This window comes from Suncus etruscus, chromosome 15, assembly GCF_024139225.1.
Source record: "Suncus etruscus isolate mSunEtr1 chromosome 15, mSunEtr1.pri.cur, whole genome shotgun sequence".
NCBI lineage: Eukaryota > Metazoa > Chordata > Mammalia > Eulipotyphla > Soricidae > Suncus > Suncus etruscus.
In genome coordinates, this window is record NC_064862.1 from 52,395,505 (window position 1) to 52,414,829 (window position 19,325).

At 44.0% G+C, this 19,325-nt stretch overlaps 1 protein-coding gene across 1 annotated transcript in view; it reads left to right on the plus strand.

Moving 5' to 3' along the window:
• MICU1 (mitochondrial calcium uptake 1) overlaps window positions 1–19,325 on the plus strand; it is a 129,740-nt gene that overhangs the window by 70,609 nt on the left and 39,806 nt on the right. The gene's annotated exons all lie outside the window — the stretch shown is intronic.

Genomic DNA, 19,325 nt, shown 5'->3' on the forward strand with positions numbered 1-19,325 from the left:
CACTAAGTTGTCTAACCCCGAAGTCTTTTTTCATGGCCCCAGTAAAAGTTCTCAGTCATGGTTGTTGCTTTCAGATTTCAGTAATTAGAGATCTTGGTTTGTTGGTTTGTTGGTTTGTTTGTTTGTTTTTTCACAGATTCTATGTCGAAGTCAGGGTGTCACGGAGCATCTTCTGGTTTCATCTCACTGTTAGGTGGCAATGTAGGAAATCCTGCCCTAAAAGCAAGTTGTTGCTTTTTTCAAGTCATATGAACCCATTCTGGAACAAGCCAGGGCAGCATTAGGACTTTCCCCAGTAGAAGTTTGATTTCTGGTGCTGGCACAGAAAACTGTGCTGGTTCCAAAGATGGGATTCAAGGTTCAGAGGTGAACAGCCAATGTTCAGTCGACTGAAGCCTAAGTCAAGTCACTGTCAAATGTTCAGGGTGAAAGGTCCTCCCACCCACAATATAAAATGTATGTATTCCAATTCATATTAGATAAGAACTTTTTTCTGTAAGATTTCCCCATTTTAATGTGCCTCTGAAAAAAGGAACAATGCTACATAGGGGTAAAAATAGCAAGGTACCCTCCTTCCCTCACCCTCCCTCCCTTCCTTCTTCCCCTCCTTCCTCCCCTTCCTTCCTCTCTTCCTTCTTTCCTTCCTACCTTCCTTCCTCTTTCCCATCCTTCCTTCCTCTTTTTTTTTTTTTTTTTGGTTTTTGGGCCACACCCTGCAGTGCTCAGGGGTTACTCCTGGCTATCTGCTCAGAAATAGCTCCTGGCAGGCACGGGGGACCATATGGGACGCCGGGATTTGAACCAACCACCTTAGGTCCTGGATCAGCTGCTTGCAAGGCAAATACCACTGTGCTATCTCTCTGGCCCCCCTTCCTCTTTTTCATCCTTCCTTTTTTTCCTTTCTTCTTTCCTCTTTTCCTCCCTCCCTCCCTCCCTTCCTTCCTTTCTTCCTTCCTTCCTCTTTCCCAACCTTTCTTTTTCATCCTTCCTTCCTTTTTCTTCCTTCCTTCCTTCCTCCCTCCCTCCCTCCCTTCCTTCCTTCCTTTCTCCTCCCTCCCTTCTTCCCTTCCTTCCTCTCTCCCTTCTTTCCTTCCTTCTTCCCTTCCTTCCCTCTCTTCTTCCCTCCCTCCCATTGGTGCATGTATGGTGCCAGGCACTCACCCACCCATCTCCTCTGCATGCAAAAAAGAAAAAAAATAGCAAGGTAAACAATTCCTATAAACCTGGTTCTAACATGAACTCAGAACCCAAAAGAAACTTATCTACTAAACAAATCCAAAGAAAGGAATGAGGAAAACTATATCTTCATAAGGAAATACACAATAAGAATTATACCTACTAAGGAAATACATATATATATATATTTCCTTAGATGTATATATATATACATATATATATATATATATATCCCCTCTAAGTCTTTTGAAATAATCTGGGAAGGGAAAGGGTAGAAAAAATCCAGAGCACAGCTTCAGCCTGTGACATGGTCTTGTAGAGTCTGAAAACGGCTCCCAATAGTCACAGATCAGGAAATGTCCTCGAGCTGAGGGTCTCTCCAAAGCCGAATCTGGAAGCAGATTTGATGGCGAGTAGCTTTTAAGTTTGTACCTGAGTAATAATGTTGGGATATTTTTTAATGCTTAGAAAATTATAATGTCTAGTTTACTGATTGTGTCTATTAGCAAAGAGCTTCAAGGGCATCTCTTTCGCTTCACCAGAAAAATTTTAATTAAAACTCTCCTAGTATAATCTTTTCACAGCTGTCATAGGAAAAAATTGTGGCATCATCTTAGGCTGTGTGTAAATTTGAATTCACTTTTATAGTTCACTTTTAGTGCCAATCGTTATGCTCTGACAGGGTGATGAGAGCTGAGGAAATAGTCTCTTGGTTTTCCTCCCCTGAGTACGAACAACCTCAAATGGGGTGTATATGTGTGTTTCATTAAATTTCTGCCAGAGCAAAATAATAAATTGGGGAAGTGGTTGTTTGGGTGCACGTAGCTAGTCATTTATCTGAACACACAGGCATTAACTCAACACAGCTAATCAGATTTTACACCTACTTTGTCAACTATGCCCAGAAGCCAACTTGGCCTGGTGAAACATAATTAATTTTAACCTGGCAAAATGGGCCACAGCCTTGTAGTCTCTGTGCACCTGCCATGATTGTCATCCTAAAAGACTCACCATCCCACTCAGGCTGCTCTTAACCCTAGTGTCCCTCTATCAGAGAGCTCTGTAGAGGAAAATGGCAAACTGAGGTTATTAGACAACTTCACACATTTAAACTACCTGCTGTTTTCTGCCATATTTATCTCTCTGATAGATATTTAATAGAAAAATGTACAAATTTCCTACTTGTTTTCCTACAGTGGCAAACATTTAGTGTGTTAAATAGTCCAATGGGCAGAACATAAGCTTGCTTTTGTTGTTGTTGCTGTTGTTGTTAGCAGGGGGTAGGGAGGAGGTTTGGGGCCAAACCCAGTGGTGCTCAGGGTCTACTTCTGGCTCTGTATTTAGGGGTCATTCCTGGTGGTGTTCAGGGGACCATTTCCCTGCAGGGAACTGAATTACGGTTGACTGCATCCAACACAAGCGCCTTAACCATTGTCCTATCTCTCTGCACATTGAGTACATACTGTGAACACAGAAAACCTCGGTTTGACTCCTGGCACAGCCTTTCTCCCCCAAGTACTGCCAGAAGTGACCCCCAAAGCACCAAGCCAGGAATAATCCCTAAGCATCACCAGGTATGGACCCACCCCTCCCCCCAAACAAAAAAGTTTGGTGCACTCGATAGGGTCACTGATCCAAAATACTTATTAACTTTCTCCCATCCTTCATGCCAATCACAGACAATGTCAGAATTATTAGTGATTATTATGTGACTATTCTTCTCTGGTGTTGCAAGGCCATGGGAAGTTGATAGTCTCTCTAAATAATTGGAATTTTATTATTGTCTCCCATCCAGAAGGGAGACGATTATTGTGATAGCCTAGGGCAGTGGTCAGCAAGCTGTGGCTCATGGGCCACATGTGGCTCTTTACATTTTTTTTTCTTTACATTTTTTAATGTGGCTCTTCTGTGTGCCAGCCGGCCAGCAGCTCCAGGAGTCAGGACTCCTTTCCTAGCCTCTGTCAGTGCACACCCTATGTGGCTCTCAAAATAAATTTCAATTGTGGTTTTGGCGAGATTTGCCTCATTTGAAAAACAAGGTTGCCCACCACTGGCATAGGGGGAAGAGCTGGGCATTTAAATGACACTAAAGGAAGATAGTGTGAATAACGAGTGTGTGTGTGCATGGATGCATGCATATACATCCATGAGTGTGCTCTGTTTGAGCATGACAGCTGGTGATACTCAGGGTTTCTTTTTTTCCTGGCTCTTCTCAAAGAACATTCCTGGCAATGTTCAGGAAACCATATGCGGTACCAGATGTCAAATGCCAGCTGGCTTCGGACAAGGCAAGTGCCTTAAACCCTTGCACTATCTCTCTGCATGCCCTCACTCCCCATTTTATCTTCTGTGTTACATCTGTCTCTTGAAACAAATACTATAGTATTTGGGTATTTGGTTCCTTTGGGCCCAACTCCCTTGGAAGTATATATGCTTCCTCATGGCAACAACAGCTTTTCACACACCCACAGCTTGTCAGGAATTCAGTCCAGTGCAGTCAGTTTGGGCACTGCCTAACCAGGGGTGGCCTCAGGTTCCACAGATGAAGGATTTACCTCCACTTCAGATGCCAACCATGAGCCCAGAACCAATATCTAACCTACTGATATGTCTTCAGATATACCAGTTCTTGATCATTTTGGCCTTTATTGTTTTTGGTATTCACTTTTCTCTTATATTGCTAATATGTGGGGGAAAGGGGAGGCCTCATTTACTGCTGGTAGAAATATCAACTGGTCTATCCTTTTTGGAAAAGAATATGGACACATCCAAAAAAGGGGGGGTGGATCAGAGAAGTAGCACAGTGGCAGGGCGGGGGTGGATCAGAGAAATAGCACAGTGGCAGGGCATTGGCCTTGCACGCAGCTGATCCAGGATGGATGATGGACATCCCATATGGTCCCCTGTGCCTGCCAGGAGCGATTTCTGAGCACCGAGCCATGAGTAACCCCTGACCACCACTGGGTGTGACCCAAAAACCAAAACAAAACAAAAATCAGAATATGGACACTCTTCAAACTAACTAGAAATTTAGCCTCCATATGAGCACTTCCTGGCATCTACCCCAAAGGCCCAGAAACTCTATTCTGAAAAGACAGTGGCACTCCTGTGTTCATTGCAGCACTATTCACAAGAGCCAAAATCTGGCCAGAGTGATATCACAGCAATAGGGTGTTTGCCTTGCACTCGGACGACCCAGGACAGACCCGGTTTGATCTCTGGCATATCCCATATGGTCTCCCTGCCTGCCAGGAGTGATTGCTGAGGTAGAACCAGAAGTAACCCCTATGTGTCACTGGGAGTGCTTCCCCCCGCCCCCCAAAAAAATAGCAATCCAAGTATCCAAGAGCAAATGGCTGAATAAACAGACTGTACATCTACACACTGGAATCCTACTCAGCTTAAAAAATAAAATAAAATCCTGCAATTTTCTCTTCATGTATACATCTGGGGAGTATCTTGCTGAGTGAAGTTAGTTAAGAAGAGGGACAGGGCCGAACGGTGGCGCTAGAGGTAAGGTGCCTGCCTTGCCTACGCTAGCCTTGGACGGACTGCGGTTCGATCCCTCGTCATCCCATATGGTCCCCCAAGCCAGGAACGACTTCTGAGCGCATAGCCAGGAGTAACCCCTGAGCATCACCGGGTGTGGCCCAAAAACCAAAAAAAAAAAAAAAAGAAGAGGGACAGATGCAGAGGGATTTCCCTCAGATGTTGGATAGAAAGAAACAGAGCAAGGAAATAGCAAATGCCCAAAGGCAACTGATGCTGAGAACTGGTCTTTAGTAGAAAGTTTATCATGGCAAGAGGGATGGTGAGGGCTGGAGAGATAGCATGGAGGTAGAGTGTTTGCCTTGCATGCAGAAGGACAGTGGTTTGAATCCTGGCATCCATATGGTCCCCTGTGCCTGCCAGGGGTGACTTCTGAGCGTAGAGCCAGGAGTAACCCCTGAGCGCTGCCGGTGTGACCCAAAAAACAGAGAGATTGAGAGAGAGAGAGAGAGAGAGAGAGAGAGAGAGAGAGAGAGAGAAAGAGAGAGAGAGATTGAGAGAGAGAGAGAGAGAGAGAGAGAGAAAGAGAGAGAGAGAGATTGAGAGAGAGAGAGAGAGAGAGAGAGAGAGAGAGAGAGAGAGAGAGAGGTGGTGAGTGAGTACAGTGGGGAGAAAGATGCTGAGACAATGGTAAAACGGAGTGAACAGTCTGGTGGAGGGTGCAGTGCTGGAATAGTTCATGCATGAACCCTATCATTAACTGTATTGTAAAATCATAGGCCTTAAGTAAAATATTTGGGAAGGGACCCACAGCTAGCGTGCTCAGTGACTCTGTGCTCAGGAATTACTTCTGGCAGGCTCAAGGGACCATATAGGATGGTAGGGATCGAATCCAGGTTAGCCACATAGGATAGCCATATAGGATGGTAGGGATCGAATCCAGGTTAGCCACATACAAGATAAACACCCTCCCTGCTGTATTCTCATTCTGGTCCCCCAGTTAAGTGTGGTTTCAGACAGTCCCAGCCAGAAAATTAAAAAAAAAAAAAAAAAACCTACAGGCAGAAATTCAAGTAATTATTTTTCTTTTACTATGAGACTTAGGCTTAGCAGTGAGAAAAAGCAAACAACCACATTCAGAGAAAGTGTGTGAAAGAGAAAAGAACCAAGACGCAAATACCTTCTTCGTCTTCATTCCTGTAATCACTCTTGCTAGTGATTATATCTGTAATCTGCATCTGTCCCTTCATTCAGCTTGATACTCTCCAGATGCATCCATGTAGCAGAAAATTGCAGGATTTTGTTTCTTTGTAAAGCCAAGTAGGATTCCAGTGTGTAGATGTACCACAGTTTGTCTATCCAGCCATTTGCTTTTGGACACTTGGACTGCTTCTGGATTTGGGTCACTGTGAATAGTACTGCTCCCAATGAGTCTCACAGTAGCATTGGTCTCAGATATTTATTCCATAGTCATAGAAATGTAATGTTAAGTTTAACTTCTATCCCCGCCTTCAGGTTCTCCTCCTAACCTCTCTTCCCCACTCTGCATCTGCACTCTGCACCTGCTTCTAAAACTCTTCTCACCCTTCCCTGAGTTAGTCTCTCCTTATCCCACCTACTCAGTTCATCACCACCAGCAGTCCCTGTTCCACCCTCTCCCACCCCATATTAGACCACAAATATATGTTACACTGTTCTTGAATGTGTACTTTGTCTTCAGCTCATTTAATTGCCAGGTCATGTAGTTATTTATGAAATACCGCTCTCCAAGCACTGCTTGAGAACTTGGGGGAATGTTAGACTCATTGTTATTCATGCCTAGTCTTGTACCAGACTCAAACTACCTAGGCAGAAAATAGTGTTTGATTAGTAGTTACCAGGAAAGAATGGAAAGAGCCCAATAAAGGCATCACACCTCTCTCTCTCCCTGTCTTCCCCCTTCCTTCCCTTCTTTTTTTTTTTTTTGGTTTTTGGGCCACACCCGGTGATGCTCAGGGGTTACTCCTGGCTATGTGCTCAGAAGTCACTCCTGGCTTGAGGGACCATATGGGACGCTGGGGGATTGAACTGTGGTCCGTCCAAGGCTAGCGCAGGCAAGGCAGGCACCTTACCTCTAGCGCCACTGCCCGGCCCCCTTCCTTCCCTTCTTATTCTCTACTTCTCCTCTCTCTCCATCTCTTCCTCTCCTTCTTTCTCCCCCAATGCCCAGTATTTCTCTCTCCCTCTTCTCCAGGATTCATCCTATGCCAACCCAGACTCTGGTTCAAAGCCCTGAGAAACCTATTGGCACCTTGTGCTTCTCCCTTTCTCCCAAAGAAAATGCTTCCCCTTAGTTCATTGAGCCAGTAAGTGCCAACCCAGAATTTCTCTATCAGAAATTGGAAATCAGAATGAGGGATATTTGGTCCCTGTGTAAAATGCCAGAGTACATATCTTCCATCCACTGCACAGAAGCAAAGAAAGGCTGAGAGTGGGCTGGGCGGTGGCACAACTGGTAGGACATCTATCTGCCTTGCACATGCTAACCTAGGACAGACCGCGATTAGATCCCCTAGCGTCCCATATGGTCCCCCAAGCCAGAAGTGATTTCTGAGCGCATAGCCAGGAGTAACGCCTGAGCATCACCAAAAGAAAAAAGAAAAAAAGAAAGGCTGAAAGTGAGCCAGGATGAGGCCTGAAAGCAACAGTCAGCTATGCCTGCTTCCTCATCCTTGCCCATCCCAGGAATGACTCTGTCCTCCGGGGTTCTCAATTTCTGCTTGTAGAAACTAGATTAGCAAGGTTTTCATTATGTGCACCCAAAAAGAATCCTTTAGAGCCAGAGCAAGATAGCACAGAGGGGAGGGCATTTGCCTTGCACATGGTCAACCCAGGTTTGATCCCCAGCATCCCATAAGCCCACCAGGAGTAATTCCAGAGCACAGTCAGGAGTAACCCCTGGGAATACAAAGTGTGTCCCAAACACCCCCCCAGAGTCTTAAGACCACTATAAAAATTTTTTTTAAATAACCTCAGAACATTACTAGACTATTTCCAAGAGAGGAATGTAATGTACAATGTAATATAATCAAGGATGGCTATAATCACTTTGCTCACATTTCTAAAAATTGAAAGAACTTTGGGTGACCTTATAGAGTATTCAAAGTAATCATATCATTTTTATTATCAGCCATGTTGAAGGAACTTGGGTATGAAGTATTTCTAACAAGAGGACACCACATAATTTAAGACTATCTTCTGTGTCTCTAAAGTTGCTTTGAAAAAAATCTGAGAAAAACAGAGATATAGTACAGTAGATAGAACACTTGCCTTGCACGTGCCTGACTCGGGAAATCCCAGCATCCCCTATGGGGCATTCCACAAACCCCACCGAGAGTGGGGTGTGTATATTTCTCTCACCTCCCAAAAAAAGAATCTCACAATGTTTTGTTTTGTTTTGTTTTGGGGGGGGTTGGTTTTTGGGTCACACCCAGCAGCTCTCAGGATTTATTCCTGGCTCTATGCTCAGAAATTGCTCCTGGCAGACTCTGGGGACCATATGGGATGCCAGGATTCGAGCCACCAACCTTCTGAATGCAAGGCGAATGCCTTACCTCCATGTTATCTCTTCAACCCCACAATGTTTTTAATAGAAAGAAAGAAAACAAGCATTTAAGGACAATCTTAGTTGCTTGGTGACTTAAAAAATAGAAATTTTAAGCCTTGGAGAATAACTGGTGGCAACAGAGTCTCCCTGGCCCGTGTGACAGTCAACTTGACCTCCAGTGCCCCACACACACGTGCTAGTCCCCAAAGCCCTGCAGTCTGTTCTAGCACCTCAGCACAGAGTTATCTCCGGCACATAGCAAAGCAGATGCAAGCACCACAGCTAAAGATACGTGAAAATGAACCAGGGAGGCAAACCAGAGCCAGAATATTGGGAACATTTAGAACTGGATGTGTGCAACCCCCAACACAACATAAACCACCCCACCTTCCCCCAAACATCAACAGACCTCACCAGTAGCTGCAAAAAGGAACAAAAGGGGAAGGGAAAACAAGCACAAACTCAAGTGCTGAGCAATGTCATGCACCACCTCAGTTGGTAGGATTCCTCATTTCTTGGGGAAAGCCAACTTGCCCCCGGGATATGCTGTGAGACTAGAATGTGCAGTAGGAACCTGCAAGCTCTTTTTCTGCTGTCAGCATTGTCAGTAGAAAGCGCCTAATGATTTTTCTCCATTTCCCTGGTCTCATTTGTTTTTATTTTTTAAGGAGGGAGAATGTTACTCCTGTGGTCTTGGGCTTTGCCTTTTGCCAGCTGGTGCTGAAACATCTCATTTCTTCCCCCCTGTAAGCTAACAGAACATCAGGAACCTAACCTATTTATTTCTAAGCTTCATTCTCCCAGTCGTGTGAATTTGTCTTTCACTTGTCAGTCAACTTAACCTGAATTCGAACTTCTGTTATGTTGTACTTCACTGTCTCTTTCTGTTCTTAAAAAAAAGATGCTGATTTCTTGGAGTCAAGCAATAGCACAGTGGAGAGGGCAGTTGCCTTGCACACAGCCAACCCAGGTTGGATCCTGAACACAGAGCCAGAAAAGTTGTTGATTTCTATCACAATTTTTATGTCTTTAAGACAAATAAAAATGAATGCGTTTTTGGTACCTAATGAATGTGAGCCTAGACCAGGGATTTCTGAGCAGTCAGAAATAATATGGATTATAAGATTAAGTCCATCTTAAGTGGGTGAATCTTTAAAAAAAAATAAATCTCAGGGCCGGAGTGGTGGCGCAGCGATAAGGCGTTTGTTTGCCTTGCATGCTGCTGACCTAGAACAAACCGTGGTTCAGTCCCTGGTGTCCCATATGGTTCCCCGAGCCAAGGAGCAATTTCTGAATGCATAGCCAGGAAGAACCCCTGAGCTTCACCGGATGTGGCCCAAAATCAAAAACAAACAAAAAACCTCTAAGACTAGAGATTCAGAGACCAAAGAAAGAACAGACTTGTTAGAGATTTAACCACTAGTCTGCTCACATTGAAAACACATTGTGTTTTTCAAATAGGTTTGAAATTTAAGAATATGCTACTTAGGGGCTGGAGAGCTAGCACAGCAGTAGGGCGTTTGCCTTGCATGCAGAAGGATGGTGATTCAAATCCCGGCATCCCATAGGGTCCCCCAAGCCTGTCGGGGGCGATTTCTGAGCGTAGAGCCAGGAGAAGCCCCTCTCCGGGTGTGACCCAAAAACTAGATAGATAGATAGATAGATAGATAGATAGATAGATAGATAGATAGATAGATAGATAGATAGATAGATAGATAGATAGATAGATAGATAGATTTCTTAGTGTTGAGTTTGACGATAGATAGATAGATAGATAGATAGATAGATAGATAGATAGATAGATAGATAGATAGATAGATAGATTTCTTAGTGTTGAGTTTGACGATAGATAGATAGATAGATAGATAGATAGATAGATAGATAGATAGATAGATAGATAGATAGATAGATAGATAGATTAATGCTGAGTTTGACTCTTGGGGATGAAGTCAAAATCATCTCCCCTGTCATATTGTTGCACATTCTAGATCTTTGCTACTCTCAGTCTCTGTGGCTTTGGAGGTCACATTGAATTTCTCAAACTCAGATTTCTCTCTCTCTGAGTCACATGTGCTGGCCAAAGGTGGCACTTTCCTCTCGTACATCGTTTTTTGGTCACTGTGCTGGCCAGAGAATGCTCCTGTTTCATGGTGCCTGCACACCCTGGCTGCATGCAGCATGGCTGGAAATTGCCTGCATTACCAGATTACCCCAGACACCAGAGCTGCCAGGCTGAGAGGGCACATCCCAGCATGACTCAAGGCACACACATGGGCCACTGAGAAGTTACACTCATGGCCACATGCTGCAGAGCCTTTTCCACCAGGCCCCCAACAAAAATCCTAATAATCTTAAAGAGCCAAATGAGGGGGCCAGAGCAATAGCACAGTTGAGTAGAGCATTTGCTTTGCACGCGACTGACCTGGGTTTGATCTCCAGCATCCCATATGGTTCCCTGAGATTGCCATAAGTGATTTTGAGCACAGAGCCAGGGGTAACTCCTGAGCACCACCAGGTGTGACTCAAACCCCTCCCTCCAAAAAAAGCCAAATGAGGAGCTGGAGTGATAGTACAGCGGGGAAGATGCCTTGTCTTGCACATAGTCAACGCAGGTTTGATTTGTGGTACCCCATGTGAGCCCTGCCAGGAGTGAACGCTGAGCACTGTTTGGTGTTCTCCCTTTTCCATCCCCTCCCCAAGCTAGAAGAGCACATAGAACTGCAGAAATTATTTTTCAGAACTTACCAAAGTGAAATTTTAGTGAGTAAGCACCAAGTAGTGAGATTCCTCCAAGGAATCATGGAAGTGGTTTAAAGGGCTGTCACACATATGGGAGTACACAAGCCTCTGAGTTAGATGCAGTAACTATGGTGGCTCCTGACTACTGCCAGGGTGGTCATGGGCCCTCAGCACCCCTGGGTGTGAGTTACACACAGCACCACACTCTGGTACTGCACTGCCAAGCCAAGCATCCAAGCACCAAAGGGAGACCCCATTAAAAAATACATAGAACCCTTAGGGCCCTGAATAATATTACAACAGATAGAGCATTTATTTGCCTTGCAGGCAGCTGACCCAGTTTGAATCCCCAGCATCTCGTGTGCCACCCCTAGCCTACCAGAAGTGATTCCTGACTGCAAAGCCAGAAATAACCCCTGAGCATCGCTACATGCAGAAAAACAATTCTTTCTTGATCTTCAACAAAGACAAGATCCTACAATTCAGGCCTCTAATTTTGATGGATGGAACCCTCTGTTCTGACCAAATATGTTCATTTTTCTAATGAGTCAGCACTACAGTGAGAATGATAATGAGTTTTCTACCATTTCTCTCCTGCTTAGCTCTTCGAAGATTATGGAAATTGATGGCATGGGTAGTTTTCTAATCCCAGGAGACAGAAAAAGGGAACTTTACTAATGGATTTTTATGGTTTTCCCAGGAATAAATAAATGTTCTCACTGATCTCACCTAATTCATCATTCCAGCATCACTTCAGACCTGAGGATGCATTGTTGAGGCCCAGAAAGTCAAACATGGCCTGCTTCCTCCTACGTGCTTGTAGGCTCACCTGAATGGTCTGTTTTCTTTAGTTTTTTTTTTTTTTTTTTTTTTTTTTTGGTTTTTGGGCCACACCCGTTTGACGCTCAGGGGTTACTCCTGGCTATGTGCTCAGAAATCGCCCCTGGCTTGGGGGGGACCATATGGGACGCCGGGGGATCGAACCGCGGTCCTTCCTTGGCTAGCGCTTACAAGGCAGACACCTTACCTCCAGCGCCACCTACCCGGCCCCTGTTTTCTTTAGTTTTGTTGATATTTTGGTCTACAACCAAAAATTTACTTCTGACTTCTGTGCTCAGGGATCACTCCTGGCAGGACCCAGGGGACCATATAGGGTTCCAAGGATGGAACCTGGCTCCGCAACATGCAAGGCAAATTCCTTACCTGCTTTCTTTTCCCTCAGATCCTCACCAGCCTGTTTTTCTTCTTTCTCTGGCTCTTGAGCTATGAGCTGATTGTTACCCGAGAAGTGTTATATATAACCACACTCGGGATTTTTTTGTTTTGGTTTGGTTTTTTGGGTCACACCTGGTGGTGCTCAGGGGTTACTCCTAGCTCTATGCTCAGAAATCGCTCCTGGCAGGCTCGGGGGACCATATGGGATGCTGGATTCGAAACACCGTCCTTCTGCATACAAGGCAAACGCTTTACCTCCATGCTATCTCTCCAGCCCTATAACCGCACTCATTAAAGGAGCAAGCAGGCTTTAAGGCAGGACTTCAAGGCCCAGGACTAAGAGCTTTGAAGTCTAGGAGGACAATTTTAGCATCTTTCTCTGAAGACTTCCATTTGTTACCATTTGTTATTGTCATTGTCATCACTGCAATATCCAGAGGCCCCACTCTCTTTTGTGGTGCTCTGAAGATGGCTTCCTTGTGGCTCCAGGGATCATACCTCCTATGCCACCAGGATCTAAGCTCATCATTCTAGGCCAGTGCTGAGGACTGAATCCTCAGCCTACCATGCCTCTCCTCTGAGCCACATGCTCAGGCCCCACCTTTGGATTGGCTGGTTCTGAGAAGCCACTGGTCTCTTTTGAGGGATCTCAGAGTACAGACTGGAAAGTGTGTCTCGTGTGCCTACTAAATGACAAATTAGGAGTCAGTGAACCATAAACAAGCAGCAATTTGATGCATCAGACAAGTTTATTTACTGGCCATAAGCTGCGCAGCCTGACTCTGGGTTGATAAAGTAAAATCAGTCTTCCTGGGGCCAGAGAGATAGCACAGTTGGTAAAGCATTTGCCTTACATGCGGCCAACCTGGGAGGGACCTGGTTTGGTTCCTGGCATCCCATGTGGTTCCCCAGCCTGCCAGGGGCAATTTCTGAGTGCAGAGTCAGGAGTGGTCCCCGAGTGCCACTGGGTGTAGCCCAGAAACCAATTAATCAATAATAAAGTTTAAAAAATAATAATAAAAATAAAATCAGCCTTCCTTCAGAAAGACTAGGAGGCTGGAGCTATAGCAGGGAGTGTACTTGGCCTTTCACAGGGCTGACCCAAGTTCAGTCTTCAGCATCCTAAGCACTACCAAGAGTGCTTCCTGAGCACAGAGCCCGGAGCAAGCCCTGAACATTAACAGGTAGACCTCGCCAAAAAAAAAAAAAAAAAAGAAAGGAGAGGGGTTCAAGTGATAGTACAGCAGGGAGGGCTTTTGCCTTGCATGCAGCTGACCAGGGTTTGATCCCTGGCATCCCATATGGTCCTCTGAACCAACCAGGATTAATTTCTGAGTGCTGAGCCAGGGTTAACTCCTGAGCATCACTGAATGTAGCAAAAAAGCCTAGGGGGAAATGTGTATAGTATAAGCAAGCTATAGATTCTTTTTAAAAATATAGGGGGTCACACCAGGAGTGATTCCTGAGTGCAAAGCCAGGAGTAACACGTGAGCACCACCAGTTGTAGCTCCCAAACCAAAAAAATTAATTTATGTGTGTGTATGTGTGTATAGTAGCTAAAGGAATAGGAAAGCAGGTAGGATATTTGCCTTGCATGCAGCTGACCTGGGTTCAATCCCTGGCATCCTATAAGGTCCCCCACGCCTGCCAGGAGCGATTTCTCAGCACAGAACCAGGAGTAACCTAAAACCTATATATATATATATATATATATATATATATATGTATGTATGTATGTATATATGTATGTATATATATACATATATATATGTATATATATACATATATATATGTTTTTATAGATGTTTATACACATAATGAAAATTTCTATGAAAACTTGACCTAGCTATGATCAGAGCCCCAAAAATCTAGAAAAGTTTAGTGTGTCTGCACATAATTAGGTGAAGCTTGATGAGAAATTAATTTCAGGTAAGGGCAGTTGAGGTTTTAGCTGTTAGCTATGCAAGAGGGGAAGTAATATTCTAGAAGGGAAAATGGCATGAAGAAAACCTTAAATATTTAGCATAAGGCAATTCTTTCTGTAGAGCCACAAGGTATCCTCATAAGGTACTCTTAAATCCCCCCCTAGCTAATAAAAGGCTTCTTTGGAATAGTCTTGAAAATGCTTGCCTTGGAAGGCCTTTACTTTTATACCTGATTGCTGTGAAAAGCCTTCCATGCATGAGTGGCACTGTTCGGGGGAGTTGATACTGCATATTTTAGCGGCTTGAAGGGTAATTTGCATTATGCTAGGATCGACAAATGTGTACTGTCCTTGCCTCTATTGGGCCGATTTGCACATTCTCAGCTTTTGCTGGTGCTTGATGTCTATTGATTACACATGTTTTTTGTTCAGTACAGAAATGAGGAAGATAACTTTTCATGAGAAACTGGGAGGTAAAAAAAGAACATTGGTCTCTCTTTTTCCCCAAGATTGCTGCTCTTATTTCTTTTTTCTTTTTCCTTTTTTTTTTTTTTGCTTTGGAGCACATCTCCCCAGCAATTCTTGGGGCCTTAGGGACTGACTGCTCAGGCCTCTGCTAGGCCTGCAACATGAACCTGACCATTCTGTGTTTGGGGCCAGTGTTATAGGAGGCTACCAGGGCCACACCTGGTGATGCTCACGAGCTGAGAAGATAGCACAGAGAATTGGGGGACATGCTGTGCATGAGAGATCCTGAGTACGATCGCCATCAATGCATGCTTCAATGAGTGGCCCTCGAGCACTAAGATGGGAGTAATCACCAAGCACATTTGGGTATGACTTAAAAACAAAAACATTAAATGATGAGCAATCTGGGCTCCTCTCTACCACCAGCAAATTATACTGAGCCAGAGAGCTAGTACAGGGGTTAAGGTATTTATTTGCCTTGCACACAGGTGACCCTGATTGGAGCCTCAGTATACAGTCCTAGCAGTAACACTTGAGCACAGAACCAGGAGTTGCCTCTGAGCACTGTTGAGTGTGGCCCCTAAGTCAAATATTTTTTTAAAGTCAAATATTTTAATAAAGAAAATGTTACAGCTTCGTAATTAGCCAAAGGCAGCCATGCCATTGTGGACAGTCAAAATTCAGCTCATATTTTCAACTGTATGTTCCAGGTAGTTTGACTAGAACTTAAGTGTTCCCTGCCAGTGGCAGAAATACATTTCACAGTCAATATTTTAACCTCTTTCATTTTTTTGGGGAGGGGTCACACTTGACAGCACTCAGGGGTTACTCCTGGCTCTATGCTCAGAAATTGCTCCTGGCAGGCGGGGGGGGGGGGGGGGGGGAGGGGGGACCCATATGGAATGCTGGGATTCGAACCACCATCCTTCTGCATGCAAGGCAAATGCCCTACCTCCATGCTATCTCTTTGGCCCCCAACATTTCAACCTCTTTAATGTGCACCCTGTCACAGGGTGGCCTGTAAATATTTCCCCCCCCTTTTTTTGGTGGGGTGTTGGGTGGGGCTATACACAGTGTTTCTCAGGAGCTGCTCCTGGCTCTGTTTAGGGGGGGGGGGTCACTTCCAGCAGGGCTCAGGGGACCGTGTGGCTGCAGGTTGAATGCTGTCCGTCTTACTCTGTGAAAGCATGTTCTCCCATCTGTTTAGCTTCTCTCTCACGTCCTCTTTTTCCTCTCAGTGGCCATGACACAGTTTTCTGAGATTATGGGTCATAACAGCAATAGCAACACAATATCAGAAGGCACTGCTTGTGGTTACTATATGTTACTTGCATTGTACAGTTTGGAAAATAGAAAAATAGCCTATCAAGAAAATGACGTGCTGAACATATTTCCTGAAAGACAATTGTTATCAAAGAAAAGGAGATTGAAGGTGATATGTGCTGGAATACACATTAGCCACCAACGGGTTTTTTTGGTTTTGGTTTTCGTTTGGTTTGGGGGCCACACTCAGCAGTTCTTAGGGGTTACTCCTGGCTCTGCACTAAGAAATTATTCCTGCCAGGCTTGGGGAACCATATGGGATACCAGGGATCAAAATCAGGTTGGCTGCATGCAAAGCGAACACCCTCCCACTGTGCTATCACTCTGGCCCTATCCTCAAAGATTTTTAATAAAGCAAGACCCTTGCCAGGGGCAAAGGGCAGTGAGTGGGGAGCATACTTTCTTTTGCATGTGACCAACCTGGATTCAATCCTTGATACTACTAATAGTCCCTCGGACCCAGCAGGAGTGACTCCTAAGTACAGAGCAAGGAGTCGGTCAACCCTGAACACTGCTGAGTGAAACAAAAGAAAACACTGTTTCTGGCCAATACTGATTTTCCCCCCTCTTTTTCTGATCTCACTTGGCTTTTGTTCCTAATATCCCGACTGTTGTCCACACCACGTTTTTCTTCCCTCCTTGGCTTCCTGTCTGTCTAAAATCATTTCATCTTGATATATATCGACCATCTGTCCTCCCAAGGAGCAGTTCCTTCACAGCAGGGCCCCAGGTAGGAAAGAAAGATGTGATGGGGACAGCAGCCAGGGAAGCCTAACCCACAGTTCATTGGCACCTCTTCCCCAGTCCCTCTTGGCCAGCCCGTAGCCCCCTGGGGGACAGCAGGGAGCTGACAGCTTGTGTTGATCTGAGAAAGTGGCAGTAGCTAGCGGAAGAGAAATCTGCCCTACTGTGCTCCTCTCCTCCAAGACTCAGAAAATAAGTGCAGATTTTGGCTGGGGTGACCCAGTGTGGACATTCCGTGGAATATCTTCACTGAAGTGGAAACCTAAAAGGTTTTATCTAGGTCTTGCTACGTATAATTAAGGCCAGCCATTAATTGAATGGGATGCAAATACACACTTAAAAGCTTTCTGCATAGTGACTCTTTAGCAATGGCCCATGTATTTCCCCCCTCAAAAGACCCTTTTGTGACCCCAAGGATTACACACACCCAGTTTGCCCAGAAAGTATCCACAGGAATGGCACAGCTTAAGATACATCATCTCTTGAGACACATGATACCTGGAAATGACACATTAGAACTTTGCTTTGACCCAAGCCCCTGAGAAACTCTCCTCCAAGTTCCCAAGCATTAGTGTGGTAGTTACTACATGTTGACTGAATAGCAGCATATTCATATATTTGCTTTGTTTTAGGTAAAGAATGGCAGCTCTCCATGTAGAAGACCTAGGATTAAGGCCTTTTTTGTCACAGAACACCCCTAAACGAATAGTATAAATATGGTCCAAAAACAGAATCAAAATAGTTAACTTTGAGATGGGTCATACTATATAGAGATGAATTTTGTCTTTGTTTGTTTGTTTTGGCCACACCAATGATGCTCAGGGGTTACTCCTGGCTATGCACTCATAAATCGCTCCTGGCTTGGAGGACCATATCGGATACCAGGAGATTGATCCGCAGTTTATCCTACGCTAGCGCGCAAGGCAGATGCCTTACCCCTTGCGCCACCACTCCGGCCCCTGAATTTGGGCATTTTTAAAATCCTTTGTGAGTCCAGCCACCTTAAAAAAAAATAATAAGAGCATACAATAATAGAATAGACTGCCAAATTAAAGTCTTCATTTTCCAAAAATATTAGTAAAAATGCTCATTTGACTCTTGGAATTGTTACTTGGAGAGTGTCACTAGAAATTGTTTCACTGTCTTTAAGTATATATAGCAAGTCGGGGGTGACTTTTCCCTTCTTTGAGGAGAACAGAGAAAGGAGATCATTCATAGTCCCAGAGCAGCTGCTTCTCTGCCCCTATTATGAACAAGAAAATTTCAACCTTGTTCTATCTTAGAGGATAAAGTTCATCTGATTCAAATCTAGGGGGTTTCTTCCCAATGTGGAATCTTCAAGATAAAAGTAAAACAAGCATTTTCTAAATTAGTAAAACCTAGACAGAAGAGCAGGGATATCAGTATTTTTTTTTTCACCTTTGAAAGAACCCACAAAGGTACAGACCTTTACACTTTGGATATAAACACTTCAGAAAGTATTCCCATTTTCAAAACATTTATCAACCCTCCATTCAGTTGAGTAGAGTAAATTGAACTATAAATCAAACAAATTGAATCCCCCAAACTTCTGGCATTGTCAGAAATTAATCAGCTCTGCAGAAGAGATGCTATGATAACCGTGAATATGGAGCCGTTGAGTTAAAGAAGAGGCCTTGACTTTATATGGATGATGCTGATTTCTTTGGAATTAGTTTTGCCTTTCACTTAAATATGAGTAAGCCCCATGCCTATTTGAGCTACCAGGAGACTGTCCTTTCAGACGAATATCTACTACAACTGCGTTGAAATATGTGTTGAAAACACTGTGTTGGAAATACAGAGCTAAAAAATCATTGACTGGAGACAACTGAGTTTGGATCCAGGTTGTAGACCACCAGTCATTGTTTTTTGCCTCAGTTTTCTCCTCTGTACAAGGGTCTATTTTAAAAGAGTAAATGCTGGGCCAGCGAAATAACCATTAAATATGCAGGACCCAGTGATGTACTCGCAGTCAATGATGACTGTCTTTACAACATCATTCTTATGCCTCTTTCTTGACAGGGTCTCAAGGCTGAGGAAACAGGTCAATATGTGTCTTGCCAGGCTGAAGAAATGAGAAAAATAAAATTTTCCTCCTGACCACATTACTTCCTTCTTTTGTATCTTGTATGTGATTCTTAGTTCTCTCCTAGATGAAGTCTCTAAAGCTAGAAATGGAATCTTTTCTCCTGAGCTCTACAGGGATGATACAGCATGTCAGACAACCAGTGACGGTGTCAACCACCAGTCAATGTTGACATGACTATAGCAATATCTTAAGTCCTAGATCTCTTCTTTCTGGAAAGACAGGTGAAGCCCTGTCATGTAGAAAATAGGAAAGGCCCCTGATAACTTTAATTTAAAAAAAAAAAAAAAAAAAAAAAAAAAAACAGGGATAAATTTCACCATCTCCAAATGATTTTGTTTTCTAATTGGTTTCTGGGTTCGTTTTAGGCACTTTTATTATTTATGCATCTAGATGTATCATTAACATTGCAGCTGTGACTGAAATAACTTTCTGTCTCCATTTTTCAAAGAAAATCTTAGATTTCTGATAGAATTTTCATTGGCTAGAGGTCCTTTGTACTTAACCTTTCCATTTGCATCTTAAAATATACTTACTAATGGACTTTTCCGTAG